At 34.0% G+C, this 16,049-nt stretch overlaps 4 non-coding genes across 4 annotated transcripts; all 4 read left to right on the top strand.

The window, feature by feature from the left end:
- Positions 1-8,314: 8,314 nt before the first annotated feature.
- LOC132035596 (U1 spliceosomal RNA) lies at positions 8,315-8,475 on the top strand. Its single transcript, XR_009409331.1, has one exon. It is a non-coding gene; the product is annotated as a U1 spliceosomal RNA (small nuclear RNA).
- A 1,045-nt stretch (positions 8,476-9,520) lies between these two features.
- On the top strand, positions 9,521-9,638 carry LOC132035615 (U5 spliceosomal RNA). Its single transcript, XR_009409345.1, has one exon. It is a non-coding gene; the product is annotated as a U5 spliceosomal RNA (small nuclear RNA).
- A 2,279-nt stretch (positions 9,639-11,917) lies between these two features.
- LOC132035598 (U1 spliceosomal RNA) lies at positions 11,918-12,078 on the top strand. Its single transcript, XR_009409333.1, has one exon. It is a non-coding gene; the product is annotated as a U1 spliceosomal RNA (small nuclear RNA).
- Positions 12,079-13,358: 1,280 nt separating this feature from the next.
- Positions 13,359-13,474, top strand: LOC132035617 (U5 spliceosomal RNA). The gene has a single exon (XR_009409347.1). It is a non-coding gene; the product is annotated as a U5 spliceosomal RNA (small nuclear RNA).
- Positions 13,475-16,049: the final 2,575 nt, after the last annotated feature.

The following is a 16,049-nucleotide window of genomic DNA, read 5'->3' as shown; positions in this document are numbered from 1 at the left end:
AAAACACATTCCAAATCAAACAGTGCTCAAACATAAAAAAAAATTGATCCCACAAGATAATGAACATATATAGATTTGGCATTGTTCAGACAGGATGACCCTTTGCAAACATTGAACTGCTATGATAGATCAAGTCAATTAGTCTATTCTAAAAGCACATCAGTATTGCTAATATTCCAAATAGAACAGATCCTGAACCATCTAAACCCATACTTGAACAACTAATGCATTTGTTTAAAGGAGTTGCTCATCATTTGGGTTGGAAAGTGTAACAGATGAAGTATGCGTTCTCTTCTTAGTCTAACCCAAACTTTCCGAATCAAACTATTGTTAACATGCTTGGAATTAGTTATGATGCTTGAATCTCAGACCCAGAACAGTTCCAGATTTATTATCAGTATACTATCATATGCTATGAGCTAAAATTGGCACAGGAGTCATGAGTCATGGATCAGATTTTGTTCACATAATAAGAAGGTAAGTGACACAAGTTCACAGACTAGTCATGTATTACTCCAGCTATCAAACCAACAGGCTAGCATTTCTAAGCCAACAGCCAACATATGCATGACTTGAGTAATAATTGCATTAAAGCAAGTATAGCATAAACAGATTAATATTCTAACAGGTGACTGTTGACACCCAATTTTGTCCCGCTTCCATAAATATTTATTTACATTTATAGTATTTTGGCAATTTAAGAAATGATTCTTCGTATTTTTACTATAACTATTGGATTTTCTACCGACGTTTCACTATTCCATTGCAGTCACTAGCGGTAATTATTTTTATCCTTATTGCTACTATTATTATTATTATTATTATATTTATTATTATTATTATTACCAGTATTATTATAATTCGCGTTATAATCATTTCAACATTTTTACCATCGTATGCACACACTGCATTTATTTCTGCGCAGTTAAATAATAGTGTTTATTTACTATTGGATTTTAAATATATTATCGCACGGCTATTACGACGTCATTTTATTTTATTTTATCTGAGTACTAATAAATACATACTTTTATATAAGATAATATTTTAACACACGTTAGCATACAATTAATTAAAATGGGTCTTTTATTTAAATTCAGGAGCCAAGTTATTCAGTCCATATTTCAATCAGCAACCCGGCTGGCCCATTTTTTTAAAATTAAACAATCAGCCCATAAGCCACCAGCCCAATACCCGGTCAACTAATCCGACCCGCCCCAGCCCATTCGTTTATTTCACACACCAAACCCTACCTCTTTCTCACTCAGCCGCACCCCTCTGCTCTCTCCCTTCTCCTCCTCCTTCTCTCTCTTCCCATTTTAGCAAAACCCTAGCTCCCTTTTGCCGCGGACAGATTTGCCTGTCTATTTCTACACTAAAATCGTCACTACATCTGTTCCCCTGCGTTGAAAAGGAAGAGGATTTCCCATTTTTGCTTCAAAACACCCGATGATCCTCAAAGATCAGAGTGGTCGAACCATTTCGGGTAATACTCGAGTCAAACCACGTGAGGATCTGCTCGAAAACCCCTTCAACGTTCAAATTCAGCACGGGTCTTTGACTCGATTTTGAATCCATATCTCAATTCCCGCCCAGCAAACCCTAGAAATGGGGCTATAAATAATCGTTTTCTGGAAATGGAGGTGGAGCCTTTTTTAGCCGTGGAAATTCTCCTAAAAATTTTGGAAGTTCTTTTCAGCCGCCTCAAATTTCCCTAGAAATATTAGGCCTCCATCAGTTTAATATTGTTTTGATATCCATTCGAAATAGAAATCATTTTTTGTTTTTTTTTAGTTCTACTCGTTGTTTCGAATCTAAGCGAATCCGAATCAGTTTGTAGTGTGTCGAGGTATATCGGAGATTCGACGCCTCACTTCGCTGCACCCGAAGAAGGTAATTTTCCATTCCTTTTTTTTTTATTTTTTGGCTGTATTTTGTTGCTCTGTGTTATTTTAGTTTATTGTTCCGTGATTCAAGCATGTTACTTTTTAGTTAAGCTACTTTAGTTTGATAGACAAGTCTGGATTAGTCTGTTCGTGTGATTGGGCATGTTTAAGTAGGATAATGTAGTTTAGTTTGTTTAAGTATGTGAACAACTCCTCTTTATTTAGTTGATTTTAGTTCAGCAGTTTAAGATATGTTCGTGTGTTTATATGCTAACTTCAATTCATGTTTAGCTTCGTTAGTTGACTTGGTTTTGTACGGTTAAGCCATGCTTCTTGTATGATATTTTAGTTTAGTTGGTTAGTCTAATTATAGCCTTATGTATCCTAAAATCTACCGCTGTAATTATCCTTCTAAATCTTCTGCATTTTTCTTTTTGTCGTTCTTTAGCCGTTTCGTTGGTTTAGTTCACGGTTTGTATGTTGTTGCTCGAACTAAGTAGTACAGCATGTCTATAAGTGTTAAATTAAGTCAAATACTTCGTTCAAATAGATTGGTTACATTTCACCTAGTTTAGTTATGGCTAAAAAAAAAAATTAGAATTATGTCTGCTGGTTTGTTTGGTTATTGAACATGATTAGTACTATGAAGCTTCTTATTTAGTTTAGTATGCTCGTTTCAGTTCTCTCTATGTTGGGCTACCTTGCATGATTATTTTCCGATTTAAAGTGAAGTCTGCATGTGTTAATAAAATATGTTAGTTTGATGACTATCAGTTTGAACCATGTAAAATATCTGGGTATTCATGCTGGTCATACTCGTAGCTGTCCATTGAGTTCGCTTTGATATTTTTGGTTCAAAATATATGAATGCCCGTGAATTTCTTTTTCCTTTTTGCATTGTTGAATCTGCCCATGTTGGCTAAAATCCAAAATCCGATTGAGTTGAAATACTTTGTTAAGTATAAGTCTCTTTTTAACTGCTCATAAGGTTTGCATAACTACTGTTGTCAATATTTTCCTCAAGCATCAATTAAGGTGTACTTAAAGAGCTGGATACTCTTTCTTTTTGAAATATGCGAAAGAATGTTGTAGTTAGGTAATTTGAATAAATGTTAAGCTTCCTTCCCTCTTTCTGCATATTTGAATCTGCTTGTATGGGTTTGTCCCATCCCTGCTTGATTTTTTTGTGGTATGGCATACTTCAAAGTATACATAGTATATAAACCTTATTCGTTGGTCGTATACTAATCCGTTTCTTTTCGTTTTATGCATGACCATCGCACACGGGCCCGAGGACTCGTTTTTCTGCCGCGCTCGGTGTTGGGCTAAAAGCCCAACGAAATCTTCTGAGTCATTCTCTGTCCAGCACTCTGTCCACAGCAAAGATAGCAAAAAATAGAAATTCTCCTGGCCAAAGCCCACACAAGAACAACAGATTGCCGGCCTTAAAATGGGCCGACCCATTTGATCTTCTTTCCCTCTACTTTGATTTGTTATATATTTTGATTAGCTTGGTATGACTAACACTTTGTTTTATTTTATCTCTTAGCTTAGGTGAATTATAGTTGAATTTAGTGGGGTTTAGTTTTAGTAATGGGTAGTTAATTTAAGGAAAACTAACAATTAATTCCATAAGTGTCATTTTCTTCCTTTTATATTAGAGTTATTTATAGTAGCTTAATATTTACTTTCAAGATAACTGATTTTTAAATAACATGTTTTGAATTAAAGGAGTTATGTTTTATTTATTACTATCTTAGAAATTTCGAAACATCACTAATACGCAAACATACAATCAAATATATTTTATAAATAACTCTCCAAGTTTTGAGTCAATTATGCATATTTTTAAAGTATAGTTATAATAAAAATAAAGAAAACTCTCATTAGCTATTTTTGTATTTTGCTTATACTTCTAAAAAATGCACAAAATCAATTAACACCTCGCCACTTAAATTATATCAAAACGCCGCATAAACTTCACTGTCTTCTACTTATATATTTTATGCAAATCTTATTTTACACAGCATTTTTAGCTAAAGCCTTAGTAATATTTATAAGTTTTATTTTACATGGCATTTGAAATTTTCTTTTATGCAAGATTATTAAACTTGGTATAAGCTTTACTCTAAATAGCATTTTTTAAGCCTTAGGCAATATTTATGAGTGTTATTTAAATAGCATCATTCTCCAAAACTTTAACGACCCTTATAAGTCTTATTTTGAAATAACATTTAAAAATTCTCTTTTATGCAAAGTATTATATTCTTCTAAAATCTTCTTTTAAGCAACATTCTTATATTTCCCCTAAATACCTTTAGCAACATTTCTTAACCCTTTTGAAATTTAAAGCACCTTATTTAGCATTAGTTAATCAACCTAAGTTTGGCCAAATAAATCGTAGTTAGCGGATCCTGAGGATGCCTAACCCCTTCCCTTTAGGATAATCTAGAACCCTTACCTAGAATTAAGATTAAGCAGACTATTAACGGAGGCTTAATTAAGCTTTACTTTAGTTAATAAAATAGGTGCCCTAATTCACCTTAAAATCAGTTAGGTGGCGACTCCTTAAAATAAGCAAAAAATAGGAATCTCCAATATGTTGTACCTAATTTAACCCGTTTAAATGGGGTATAACAGTGACAGCTAGGCCAAATAAAACATAAAGAAAGCATTTTGAACTCACTAATGACTTGGGACTATCCTAACAAATATGTGGTGAACAGTAGCTAAACACAAACTAAACATGCTTATAATCATCTTGGCAAGCACATCATTAAATCATAAACTAAACTATATCGAAGCTTTACAGCAGACTAATGATATGGATCGGTTACTTATTGGATAGAGACTAAGTGTAGTTACAAACTTGTTGGTATTTAAACCATTCTTGCATATATTCAACTAAAACATGAATTAACTAAACCCAAACTGCACTAAGGACTATTAATCTGCCACATGCTTAATCACCTATCAAGCCACTCAAAAAGAATCTTAAACAAACAAGACCTCACTAGCCATTGAGAGAAACCACACAGCAGTTAAACCAAACCGAAACATACTAACAATTATTAGATGGAAGCACATAGGAGGAATAATACGCAAAAAGAAAAATCAGGCAGCATACATACCATACACAGTGTTAAAGGAGCAGAATTGAGCTAAAGTACTTTACTCGTTTAACGAAACATGCCTGAGACCTTTAAATACTAAAAAAAAAGCAATAGCACACTAACAACACCAACTACGTAGTTTAGACAGCGTTCTTAAATAGCATGCGAACAATCTTGATCAGTTTGGGTGACTCAAAATCACTCATCCTTGTTTTTTATGAACATAATTTAGACCCGAGCTGACTTGTACAAACTGGTATGCAACTTGTCATGAAAAGGTTCAACACACCACAAATTTTAAACTTCTCGAGGCCAAATGGCATTCTGAAAAGCCTACGGAATATACATGCTTAAGGTGAGCTTATGCTACCAAATACCAAACAGCCGCTTAACTAATATGAGCAACGCATGACCAGATCAAACTATAACTGACCATGATCACATTGAACCATATTAAGCATCCAGATGAATTAGCAAACATTTAAACCAAAGACATGATTGGTTAGTATCCAAACTACCACATTATAAGCATGCTAATGACTCGCTAAAACTCAGTCAACACATATCTAACAACTACTAACTAGATTTAAGGCTGTATTAATACCTAGAACAAGCTAAAAGATGAACAAATCTAACATATGTGATTCTTAAGCTAACTACATGATTAATTGATGCTATACCATATTAATTAAGACTACGCTCAGCTAAATAAGGCGAATGAACGCTGACACAGGTATTAATTAACACCCAAGCACCAGTTAAACTAAAAAAGAAATCGCAAAATACCAAAAATAAAATAAAGGAAGAGGTTTAGCCGACCTTTAGCCGGGTGCAGTGAACAGGGTGTCGATGGCCTCGGATCTATGCTCGAACGCGAACGACGCTCGAACCCTTTTCGAGTGAAAACCTCAACACACCCAAATACACAAAAGCAAAAGAAAGTTTTAAAATAGGAGAAAATAAACTGGACTTGTTAGAAACTCTACTTAAAATTGATTTATTGATTAAACGGGATTAAGTTTGAATGAAAGCCTCGATTGGGAATTTTGTTACCCAACCCCGATTCCAGAACCCCTTTTCTTCTCTTCTTCGGCTGAAGTGTTCAAGGCATTTTTATAGCCTAAAAGTTCTAGGGTTTCTGTTTTTGAATCCCCCATTTTGGCTCCAAACAAAAGCTAAAAAAAGCCGTTTGGATTGACCCGTGAACAAATCTTTTGCTCAGATCTCAGAAAAGTTTCTTGGCTTCTTGTGATACATCTTTGTTGACCAAACCCCGTGACAAAGAAAAAAAAGGTGAAAAAGTGCGAATTTACTCTAAAACGGATGGGCGAATTTCTATCCATAGTGGGTGTAAATAAAGATTTTCCTCGAAATGGACAGGAGAGTGAAGGTATTGCACGAAAGTGGAGGGCATGGATCTGTGATGTTGAAAGAGGGTCTGATCATTTCTTGAAGAAGAAAGGGTGGGTTTTCCCTTGAATTGGAATGAAGAGAAGATGACAAAAGGGTGCGGCTGAAAAGGAGAGAGAAAGGGGTATGGTTTTTTGTTAAATTTCGTTTGGGCTGGGTCGGGTAAAAACGGGGATGGGCTGGTGACGAATTGGGCTGGTCTGGTTGTTGGGCTGAATTGTTTTGGTCCGAAAATATGGCCCTTTTCTTCCTTCAATTAATTATTCTTGGACATTTAACTTAATAACTAATACAATATATACTAGGTGAATACGATTAATAATTAGTATGTAGAAAATAAAAGATCTAATAAAGTAAAATTAATTTAACGAGTACAAATCTTAAAAATGAAACGATGACGAATCATTTAAAATTTGTGATAAAGTAACGAAAGTAATGTTGATAGTAGCATAGTGAAAATTAATAATAGTGAAAATAAAGTGTTTAGCTCGTCAATAAATTTAGAAGCCCGCAGAAATAAATAGGAATAAAGGAGGGACAAAATTGGGTGTCAACACAACATACTAATTAAGTTTCCCCATTATATGACATATTTATGTTACGATTATAAGGTTTATGTTAGAATATCTTCACATGTGAAAAAATACGAGCTAATAGGAGTAGTAGAAGAAGCAAGAAAAGACGAGCTAATAGGAGTAGTAGAAGAAGCAAGGCTTAGATTACCGCATCCACACTATTTTTCATTTATTGTCTACGCATTTTCCAACTCTTTTTATCCTAAAGGATTTCCTGCAGCATTTGATTTGACAGTCAAGACTGAATTATGGTATGAAATACTTGAAGATGGGCTGCATCAACCTTTTAAGAATCTAATTAGTTTTATAGCTCTCAATCTTACGGAAAATAAAAACTAGAATAATTGTGTGCGTTACTTTTGTGAGCTGCATCATGTTGTTATGTTGTTATACATTTGTGACATTCAGTTATGATGCTTAGGCATATTATTGTTACTTTAAGAGTCATCAGCTTACTGAAAATATTAACTATAGCTAAGACTAGAATCAAATTGTCTAATTGAAAATTTTCTCATGTTGACCCCCGTGCTTAGCACGAGCGAGCATACCATACTAGTTCATACATATGGTGAAATTCCATTGGAGCCGTTTGGACATTGAAAATTTTTCTTCCAAATATTTGTTTAATTATACACTATTTAGATTCTTTTCAAGCCTAAAAATCTTCTTTAACTCGCACAACTTTAAATTATTTTTAAAGTGAAATTCATATTCAAATAGAATTTTCAACTTCTAAATACCATTTTCAACTTTTTCTTCAGAACTCTTTCCCCCCCCCAAGGTTTTTAACAAACCTTTGTCTAAACGCCTATTAAGACAAAATAAATTTCTTGAAGAGCTACGATGTCAACAGGGTACATTGGACATCAAATATACTCTATCTCCCATATTATGTGGCGATGTTTAAATAATTGACATTCTTTTTTGCTACGGATTTAAAAATAAAGCATATCATATATAAATTGGAACGGATATAGTACTATGTTGTGCTATGAATGCCAGTAGTGATTTGAACAAACACCATTTTTTTTTATCATTCACTGTTTACATGGATAAAATGACAAATTTGACAAATTACCAAGAAAAGGAAAAAAATTGTTGGAATTAGTAGTAACTTATAACATCAGGGGATCAACAGCTATATACTTGAGGATGCAGTGAGTAAACTATTGTGTATCAGCATATACTTTGTTAAACTTCACAAAAAAAAAAGAAAAAAAAAAAAGAAGATACTTTTGTTAAACAAGCTCAAATTGTCCCACATCAGCTGACACAAAGGGATATAAGGATTCGGACGGACATAAAAGAATAAGAAGGAGCTCCAAGAAACATACTTACCTGGACGGGGTCAATGGGCGATCAATAAGACTCATGGCCTAGGTTTGTGACCTCCATTGCACTTTGGAGGGGTGCCTGCCTAAGGTCGGCCCAAGTGGTCGAGCCTACGTCATAATTTGTGGCAGCGGGGGCCTGCGTTCGCGCAGCCCCTACCCAATTCATAATAAAATATTTCTTAGTTTTGGTTGCTGTCTGAAAATATGTATTCGTTGTTAAACATGGGTTTCAATAAAAATTTGGACATGCTTTTATTTGGATTATACTTATTGGTATAATCATTAAGAGTCTATTTTTGCCTCAGCATCAAAACCAGTGGTCATTAACATTGAGAATGAAGTGACTCAATTTTCTTCAAGTTTGAGAAAGCTTTCTCATGCCATTCAAAAGGCAAAAACTCCTCATGAACTTCTTCTTCTGAGTGATAAGTTTTAGCTCCAGCTTCTTTGGGTATCAAAACTTTACCTCGAGGTACAACAAGGTTCCTCACACTACTCAATGCCGGTATTAGGCCCACTTAAAATAACCATCAAAAGGGAAGCGCATGAAGTATCCCACGTTCACGCAGGGAAGCGCATGAAGTATCCCACGTTCACATCCCACGTTCACGCAGGGAAGCGCATGAAGTATCCCACGTTCACGCATGAAGTATCCCACGTTCACGCATGATCGACCACATCCTAAGGGTTGTAATGCAAGCTAGTCTGATACAAACATTAGTATCCCATGACCAATAGGTCACAGAGAGGTCAACTAAAGAATAATCGTAAAATATGCAACTTAAACAACCGGCAACTGCTTTTGTTTTCCGCTTCTGCCAATTGGGTCCTTCAATATACACTTAAAAATTGAATCTGCATCAGAATTCAACTACTCAAGAAGCTCAGTCCAAAACATCCTATTGCGACATTTCATCGATCAAGTTGTGATCATATATTTGTTCAGAATCACCAAGAAACTAAACCGAAATCAAATCTTAAATTAAGCAAACAAGAAAGTATACAGGGACAGCTTAGTCGTTTCTATTTGAAAAACGTGTTGATTAAAAGTAGATATTGAAATATTGGTCAAGAAGCTGAAGAGAAACAGAGAGCAATATTTTGTAGGAGTGAGGTAGGTGAAGTACCACATCGATAAATAATGGGTAAACAAATTTGTCGCAATATAAAAATGAGGCACAAATGAGCCGAAAAACTCACGCAGCCACGTAGTGAGCACAAAGCGAACTATTCTTTCGCCTTTTACTAAAGAATACCGTGTGCGCGCTGCAATTAGTGGCATACGCCTATTTTTGGAGGGGTTCTCTTCCTTAGAGTACCCTAACAATTCTAGTTTCAACGTTTTATACTTTTATGTATGTCTCTTAGTAGTAATGTTTACGGGAGGTTCAATTACAGAATGTCTACTGCTGGGATGCCAGGCGGAACAAAATGGCAGATAAAGTATTTGCTAAATTAAAGTAGGACGAAATGCTTGTAATTTGGTCAACGTTTCAACAATTACACTTGAAGTTTAAGAAATTATGACTTCTCTCACTTATAGCCAAAAATTCATTTTCTTTCGTGTATATCTCAACATTTAACTCATTACGCTCCTACCATTGATGAAACAAGAATTTATATAAGGGAATTTAAAAATTTGGTTCGGTGTTTGGTGTCCGTAAAAAAAACCGAAATAACGAAAGTTTGATAAAACCGAACCGAAAAACCGAACGCGCACTGAAATTTAATATATCACCCAAAAAAAATTAAAACAGTCCAGGCCCATTAAGTTTAAAGCAAAAAAAACCCAATTGTAATAAGTCTTCTTTTGCATTTGTATCCCTAATTTTCCACTTCAATTGAGAAAATCAAATATCCTTAACAAAGAAAGGTAACTAAGATGTGTTTTTAGGATTAATGTATGTCCTTTATGTGTTTTCTTAATTATTCTTACGGTATGTATATAACACCTAGTAATCCTATATCGTGATTATAGTTTTCTGTTCTTGTGTATCCTGTCTGCTTGATTTTGATTTCAATTTATCAGTTTTATATTTTATTGCTTTTGAGAATATGAATTAGTGTCAATGGAATCGCTTCTAATATTATATCAAAAAAATCGAATTGAAAAAATCGAAACCGAACCGAACCGAACTTTAAAAAACTGAAACCGAAAGAACCAAATCGAACTAGTTTGGTTCGGTGTCCACCTTTAAAAAATCGAACCCGAAATAGCCAAATCGAAGTTTGGTAAAGCCGAACCGAAAAACCGAACGCCCACCCCTATTTAAATGTATTCTTTAGAATATAATAAGTTAATGATTGATAAAATGAACTTTAAAGTCCATACTAGAAAGAATAAACTATTTGAAAGTACCTTACAAGAAAATTAATACTCCCTCCGAATCAAAAAGGGTGTCCACCTAGCCTTTATTTTTTGATTAAACAAGAGTGTCCGCTTACCAAATCAAGAAAGAATTAATCTTATTTTTTCAAATTTGCCCTTATTAAGTGTTAAGTGACCAAATCTCAAAACCTATTTAATTAGGAATAATTTAGTCAGATTACCTATTTTGTCTAGGAATTAGTATTTTCTCAAAGGTGAGCATATGGCTAAGTGGACACTCTTTTTGAACCGGGGCGATTAATGTAAAAAGAGAGGAAAAAATATTTCTTTCTATTTTACGACATATTGCATTAATTCTGAAATAGAAATTATGTGCATGCAATAGATGAAAAAAATATGACTACATATTCATGTACTTTATATATAAGCATGAAACAAAAATTCATGAGTATGTATTTATTAAGCAAGTGAAAGAATATTGATGATGATGATGATGTATATAAATAGCAAGAATAAATATGAGGCGTTGCAATATGCATGTGCATATGTGCTGTCAAAGAGTTTGAATATTTTTTTAATTTTTTTTTTTTATTACCTAGGGGGTAGGGGAGAGGGAAATGGGTAAATGCCTACTAAGATAAAATAAATTTCTTCAAGAACTATGATGTCAACAGGGTACATTGGACATCAAATATACTCTATCTCCCAAATTATGTGGCGATATTTAACTGAACCAAATTTTAATAAAGAAAGATTTTTTTTTTTAAAGCCTCTAATCTAAACAAGTCATAAATATTTGCATGGTTATAAATATCTCATTAAATTAAAGATAAATAAAAGCTTAAATTTAAATAATTGACATTCTTTTTTGCTACGGATTTAAAAGTAAAGCATATCATATATAAATTGGAACGGGTATAGTAATATGTTGTGCTATGAATACCAGTAGTGGTTTGAACAAACACGATTTTTTTATCATTCACTGTTTACATGGATAAAATGACAACTTTGACAAATTACCAAGAAAAGGAGAAAAATTGTTGGAATTAGTAGTAACTTATAACATCAGGGGATCAACAGCTATACACTTGAGGATGCAATGAATAAACTATTGTGTATCAGCATATACTTTGTTAAACTGTACGAAAAAAGAAAAGAAAAAAAAGAGATACTTTTTTTCAAACAAGCTCAAATTGTCCCACACCAGCTGACACAAAGGGAAATGAGGATTTGGATGGATATAAAAGAATAAGAAGGAGGTCCAAGAAACATACTTACCTGGACGGGGTCAATGGGCGATCAGTAAGACCCATGGCCTAGGTTGGTGACCTCCATTGCACTTTGGAGGGGTGCCCGCCTAAGGTCGGCCCAAGTGGTCGAGCCTACGTCATAATTTGTGGCAGCGGGGGCCTGCGTTCGCGCGGCCCCTACCCAATTCTTAACAAAATTTCTTGTTTTTAGTTACTTATGTGTTTGGAATCGGTATTTGCCGTAAAACTTGGTATTCCATTTTAAAATCAAACATAGTTTTATTGTTTTACTTATTGGTATAATCATTTAGGGGTCGTTTGGTTAAAAAAAATTACTTTGGATAAGTTATGTTGGGATTAATTATGTTGGGATAAGTTATGTTAGAATTAGTTATTCTGAAATTTTTTATTGACTGTTTGGTATGTTGGACTAAAAGTATTGTACATTGGATAATTTCTAAAAAGAAGAGGTTTCTTCCTTATCCCGGGATAACTTATTTCACCCTATGGCAGGTGTAAGTTATCCTAGCACTATTTTTACTCCTGTAATAACTTATCCCATGATTACTAACCAAACAAGGGATAAGGAATTGTGAAATTCTTATTCCAGGACTATTTATGTTTATCCTTCATACCAAACGAACCCTTAGAGTCTTTTTTTTCCTCATCATCAAAACCACTGGTCATTAACATTAAAAATGAAGTGACTCAATTTTCGTAAGTTTGAGAAAGCTTTCTCATGCCATTCAAAAGGCAAAAACTCCTCATGGACTTCTTCTGAGGAGTGATAAATTTTAGCTCCACTTTCTTTGGGTATCAAAATTTTAGCTCGAGCTACGACCAGGTTCCTCACACTACCCAATGCTGGTATTAGGCCAACTTAAAATAAACATAAAAAGGGAAGTGCACGAAGTATCCCACGTTCACGCATGATCGACCACATCCTAAGAGTTGTAATGCAACCTACTCTGCAAACATTAGTATCCCATGACCAATAGGTCATAGAGAGGTCAACTAAAGAATAATCGTAAAATATGCAACTTAAACAACCGGCAACTGCTTTTGTTTTCCGCTTCTGCCAATTGGGTCCTTCAATATACACTTAAAAATCGTTCTACATCAAAATTCAACTACTCAAGAAACTCAGTCCAAAACATCCTATTGCGACATTTCATCGATCAGGTTGTGATCATATATTTGTTCAGAATCACCAAGAAACTAAACCGAAATCAAATCTTAAATTAAGCAAACAAGAAAGTATACAGGGACAGCTTAGTCGTTTCTATTTGAAAAACGTGTTGATTAAAAGTAGATATTGAAATATTGGTGAAGAAGCTGAAGAGAAACAGAGAGCAATATTTTATAGGAGTGAGGTAGGTGAAGTACCACATCGATAAATAATGAGTAAACAAACTTGTCGCAATATAAAAATGAGGCACAAATGAGCTGAGAAACTCACGCAGCCACGCAGTGAGCACAAAGCGAACTATTCTTTCGCCTTTTACTAAAGAATACCGTGTGCGCTGCAATTAGTGGCATACGCCTATTTTTGGAGGGGTTCTCTTCTTTAGAGTACCCCCATCAATTCTAGTTTCAACGTTTTATACGTTTATGTATGTCTCATAGTAGTAATGTTTTTGGATTATGTATATTATACAGTTAGAGCGTTCTGGTTTACGGGAGGTTCAATTATAGAATGTTTACTGCTGGGATGATGGACAGAACAAAATGGCAGATAAGCCCTCGCTAAATTAAAGTAGGACAAAATGCTGGTTAATTTTGGTCAACGTTTCAAGAATTAAACTTATAAGTTTAAGAAATTATGACTTCTCTCACTTTTTACTCTCTACAAACGTTGATATCGACTTTTTGGTCCTCACAGGGTTAAATATGTCATTTTAAAATTTAAGTCCTTTTGTGTTGTCTAACCTTTGATCACCATGTACTGAAGTTTAGTCACCTACTTGGCACGTGGAGACATCAACATTTTTATTTTTATTGTATATAAGTGCCAAAGGAGGACTAACACAGCTTCACGAACTTGTACCAAAGTCTTTACAACTTGTACACGCAATGAATGCTTGTACCATAAGCTATATAACTTGTACACTTTACTCAATTATTTTTATCATCTATGCACTTTTACTTGTTCACTTTTGACTTTTCACGTTCTTACTGAATATTTATTATCTTCTCATGCATAGACGTATGCAGTTCAATTTTAATTCTCCTACACAAATTTCTATTATATATAAACGGCTAAGGAGGACTAACACAGCATCACCAACTTGTACCAAAAGCTTTACAACTTGTACACGCAATGAATACTTGTACCATAAGCTATATAAAGGAGGACTAACATAGCTTCACCAACTTGTACCAAAAGCTTTACAACTTGTACACGCAATGAATGCTTGTACCATAAGCTATATCACTTGTACACTTTATCCAATCATTTTTTTATCTCACGTGGACATATGTCATAGTACTTAATATTTATTCCTTTCTCATGTATAGACGTATGCACTTCAATTTTAATTCTCCGAACATTTATTTCCTCCATGCACTTTTATTTGTTCACTTTTGACTTTTCACGTTCTTGCTGAATATTTATTATCTTCTCATGTATAGACGTATGCAGTTCAATTTTAATTCTCCTACACAAATTTCTATTATATATAAACGGCTAAGGAGGACTAACACAGCATCACCAATTTGTATCAAAAGCTTTACAACATGTACACACAATGAATACTTGTACCATAAGCTATATAACTTGTACACTTTACCCAACTATTTTTAATCCCAAGTGGACATATGTCATAGTACTTAATATTTATTCCCTTCTCATGTATAGACGTATGGACTTCAAATTTAATTCTCCGACACATTTATTTCCTCCATGCACTTTTACTTGTTCACTTTTGATTTTTCACGTTCTTGCTGAATATTTATTCTCTTCTCATGTATAGACGTATGCAGTTCAATTTTAGTTCTCCTACACAAATTTATATCCTCTGTGCACTTTTGACTTTTCACGTTCTTTAAGAATTGATAAATCCCACATGGATATATGTCATATTACTGAATATTTATTCTCTTCTCATGTATACACGCATGCACTTTAATTTTAATTCTCCGACACATATTTATTTCCTTCGTGCACTTTTACTTGTTCACTTTTGACTTTTCACGTTCTTGCTGAATATTTATTTTCTTCTCATGTATACATGTATGCACTTCAATTTTAATTTCCCGATACATATTTATTTTCTCCGTACACTTTTACTTGTTCACTTTTTGACTTTTCACGTTATTTAAGAATTAATAAATGAAGTACTCCCTCCATCCCATATTACTTGGTCACATTACTTGACTTTTCACGTTCTTTAAGAATTAATAAATGAAGTACTCTCATCGTCCCATATTACCTGGCCACATTATTATACTTGACTTTTTACGTTCTTTAAGAATTAATAAATGAAGTACTCCTTTCGTCCCATATTACTTGGCCATATGTCTATTTTTCTATTCTATATTTTTCTTCTTCTTATATATAAAATAAACGCCCAAAGTGGACGAAGACAACAACAATAAGTTATACAAAAAGCAACTGAAATTGTACTCTAAGCAGGGACTAATATGTGTACATTTCAGAAGTTGAACATTAATTTTACCTCTTGTGTGTTTACATTTTAAGTCCCCACAAGTCCGCAGTATCTTAATTGTCCTTTTATTTCCTTCATTTGGCATGTACTCCCTCTATCTCAATTTAAGTGTCTACGTTTGACTAGACGTGAAGTTTAAGAAATAAAGATAAACTTTCAAATTTTGTGGTTCTAAATTAAAAATGTGTATAATAGAATAAAATATCCTTTGAATCTTGTGATTATAAACTTGACATATAGGATATTTGTTATACCCCATTTAACCGGGTTGAAGCGAGAGTACAACATATTGGAGATTCCTATTATTGCTTATTTTTTAAGGAGTATGCACCTAATTTATTTTAAGGTGAATTAGGGCACCTAATTATTAACTAGGTAAAATTAACTAAACCTCCGTTAATAGTGTTGCTTAACCGGTGTGATTCTAGGTAAGGGTTCTATATTATCCTAAAGGGAAGGGGTTAGGCATCCTTTAGAATCCGTT

This window comes from Lycium ferocissimum, chromosome 10 (assembly GCF_029784015.1).
Source record: "Lycium ferocissimum isolate CSIRO_LF1 chromosome 10, AGI_CSIRO_Lferr_CH_V1, whole genome shotgun sequence".
Taxonomy (NCBI): domain Eukaryota; kingdom Viridiplantae; phylum Streptophyta; class Magnoliopsida; order Solanales; family Solanaceae; genus Lycium; species Lycium ferocissimum.
Note: the sequence above shows the minus strand (reverse complement) of the source record. Positions and strands in the feature narration are given on the sequence as shown.